Source organism: Trachymyrmex cornetzi, unplaced genomic scaffold (genome assembly GCF_001594075.2).
Source record: "Trachymyrmex cornetzi isolate Tcor2-1 unplaced genomic scaffold, Tcor1.1 scaffold64, whole genome shotgun sequence".
NCBI lineage: Eukaryota > Metazoa > Arthropoda > Insecta > Hymenoptera > Formicidae > Trachymyrmex > Trachymyrmex cornetzi.
Window position 1 is genome coordinate 999,562 of NW_017299959.1, and position 3,847 is coordinate 1,003,408.

Here is a 3,847-nt window from a genome sequence, read left to right on the forward strand (position 1 = left end):
ATAGATTACGCGAAAGGATATTTAGATATATCAGGAATTAATATACCTTTCTTTTCACCAGAAACCATCATCGCACCACCACGATCAGAATCTTTGTTTTATGTGAGAATAGAAAATCCAGAGATAAAAATAGGATATGTACCGAAATTAAAAATAGCACGCGGAATTTATCTGAGAAATACTATAGTAGAAAATGTCTCTGGAAAAGCATATTTAAACGTCATAAGTACATTGAACGAAGAAGCTGAAGTGCAAGTACCAACTCTGCGCCTTAAACCTCTAAATGAATTATTCGACAATGATAGCTCAAGCGTTGAAATGCAAATTAATCAAAAAGTAATAGTAAATACGCAAAATTGTCATACCCACCTAAAGGATATTCAAAATCTCGAAGACGTTAGTAACGACGATAATAACGAAGGAATTACGATTGACGAAGTCGCTATGATAGAAGGGAAGAATGACGAAAAAATAAAAGAAAAAAATGAAATATTTAAAGAAAAAAATGAGAATAAATTAATAAGGGGAATTAAAGAATCAAATAAAGATTCTACTCCAAATATTCATCGAGAGGAGGATTTCCACATCCCCTCCGAAATCCTAGATTCCAAAATCCTTGGAGAGGGAAGTTACCAAACCTCTCCTGAAAATTCTAATAATTCCAAAATCCATGGAGAGGGAAGTTACCAAACCTCTCCTGAAAATTCTAATAATTCCAAAATCCTTGGAGAGGGAAGTTACCAAACCTCTCCTGAAAATTTTAATAATTCCAAAATCCTTGGAGAGGGAAGTTACCAAACCTCTCCTGAAAATTCAAACAATTCCAAAATCCTTGAGAGGGAAGTTACCAAACCTCTCCTGAAAATTCAAATAATCCTAGAATTCTAGAGGAAAGTTTCCGTACCTCCCTGGTAAATTCTACTCCTATCGGTTGCAAGGAGGGAAGTAACCAAACCTCACTGTGCAACACGACTCAATTTTATCAAAAGGAGTCAAAAGAAAAGAGCTCCTCTCTTGAAGAAGTTAAATTACCAAGGGTTGGAATACCCACAAAAAATGATATTCATCAAAATAATTCCTTTTACGTTACTATCGATGAACTTCTAGAAAGAATACAATCACATAACCCTTACATAAATGTCCGTAATTCCAAAAGAAACAAACCATATTCTAAAATCCTAGCGTCTACACAAAATCAATCTCAAGAAATGATAGAAAAATTTATGCGCAAACGCAAGTCAAACCATAAAAAGGGAATCAACCAGGAACCTCGAAACGAAACTGCGAAAAATATTCCATGCTTAGTAGTATCAGAAGAAGCTGCAAAGAATAAACTTACGGAAATTACAGAATTACTGCGGTTAGAGCACTTAAGTTTCCAGGAGGAAGCAAATATAATGAAACTTATAACCAACAGCCAGGACAGATTTCACATCCCTGGAGAGAAGTTAACTGCAACAAATATATATATTACAACATCGAATACCTACAACGGATGATCAACCTATAAATACGCGACAATATAGATTCCCACAAATTCATAAAGAAGAAATAAATAGACAGGTAGAAGAACTGTTAGAGGGAGGCATCGTAAAACCCTCTCAGTCACCATACAATACACCTATCTGGATTGTGTCAAAAAAGGAAGACTCAAAAGGAAACAAACGATGGAGAATGGTCTTGGACTTCCGGGCTTTGATAAGACTATTGGCGATGCCTACCCGCTTCCTAACATCGTCAATATTTTAGATCAATTAGGCGGAGCGCAGTACTTTTCAGTATGCGACTTAGCCTCTGGATTTCATCAAATCAAAATGGATCCTGCAGATAGCCATAAAACAGCATTCACAACTCCATTCGGTCACTACGAATTTGACCGGATGCCCTTTGGATTAAAAAACGCTCCCGCTACCTTCCAGCGGTTAATGGATTTGGTATTAACCGGATTACAAGGAGAAGAGCTATTTGTTTATATGGATGATATTGTTATTTACGCCGCCTCACTAGAAGAACAGTAAGAAAGAAAGTATAATTTGTTAATAGAACGGTTGCGCAAGGCTGATTTAAAATTACAACCTGACAAATGTGAGTTTTTGAAAACCGAAGTTACTTATTTAGGGCACGTAATCAGTAAAGATGGAGTTAAACCCGATCCAAAGAAATTAGAGGCTGTAAAGCAATTTCCAAGGCCTAAGACAAAAAATATTAAACAATTTCTTGGATTAGCCGGATATTATCGAAGGTTTATACCAAATTTTTCAAAATTAGCCAAACCTCTCACAAATTTATTAAAAAATGATACCAAATTTGAATGGACATCGGACCAGGAAGACTCTTTCCAAGAATTAAAAGAGAAATTATGCAAAGAACCCGTCCTACAATATCCTGACTTTTCCAAACCTTTTATCTTAACTACTGACGCTTCCGGAATAGCAATTGGAGGCATCCTATCACAAGGAGAAATAAACAAAGATCAACCGATAGCATACGCTTCGCGAACTCTAACCGAAAACGAAATAAAATACGACACTTATGAGAAAGAAGCCTTAGCCATAGTATATTGCGTCAAACATTTCAGACCTTATTTATACGGACGAAAATTTACTCTAGTTACAGACCACAAACCTCTTCTCTGGTTTAAAAACGCACAGGATGCAAACATGCGAATACTCCGCTGGAGGTTAAAACTAGCAGAATACGACTACGATGTAGTATACAAAGCAGGAAAAACTAATGCAAGCGCCAATGCATTATCAAGAAATCCTGTAAATTTCAAGGAAACAAATTGCAACATAATTAGTCATAATGAACCTTTAAACCCTAATAATTCAGAAGATATAGAAACAACCTCTACAATGTTGGAAGACTGATGAGGAAGATGAAGAAGACGAGGATTATACTCTATACCTTTCAGACGATGAGGAGAAGGACTTAGACCGATCAATGACAACCAGGCTGAAGAAGGTTTAGACTCTCCCTCGACTATGCAAAAGGATGTAAATGAACCAACAAAATCGCCAATACAAGACCTCTCTAACAGAATACAAACTAGAAGCCAAACGAGAAATAAAAATATTCACCAAGGAAAATTATTGCAACAATCACAGGAAAACGAAGACGAAATTGAAGAAATAGAAAACGGAAACGATCCACCAGACAAGAAAAATGACTATGAGGACGACGCAAGCAGTAAAGACGAAAATCAAGAATCAAAAGATAGTGAAACTAACGGAAATAAAAACTCGGGAGTAAAACCTACCATCGCCAACAGTGAAACAGTTAAAAGTAACGTAATTGATAGTCGTGATTTACTATTCCTACGTAAAGATAACGTCGCATACTTTGTAGATACCAAAGGGAAGCCACTGGATTCGGATTCGCAAAAATTATTCGAACGGAACGAAATTCCAAGCTTGAATCCTCTTACCTTAGGAGAAGCTAAAGCAGTAAAATATAAGAAATACTATCACATAGCCTTGCCTATCAGTGACGGACAACGCGAGGGACCAACTATGATTCTCACTCAGATCTCTGCAGCAATCAAGGACTTACGGGTTCCCGCAGAAAACCGGAATTTAGAAACTCTTAGCATCGCGAAAACGGATTATGTTAATAATGTACCCTGGAGCAATATTAAAACCGTATTGCAATTAACATTTGCAGATTCGCCGATCAAATTAATTATATGCAACGGACTAGTTAAATATCCACCAAAAGACCTTCGTTCCGCGATAATCGGAGAAACTCACTGCTTACCTACGGGTGGACACAGAGGTGTTACGAAAACATATAATAGAATAAAACACAAATACTATTGAGAAAATTTGAAATCTGACGTACAACGCTA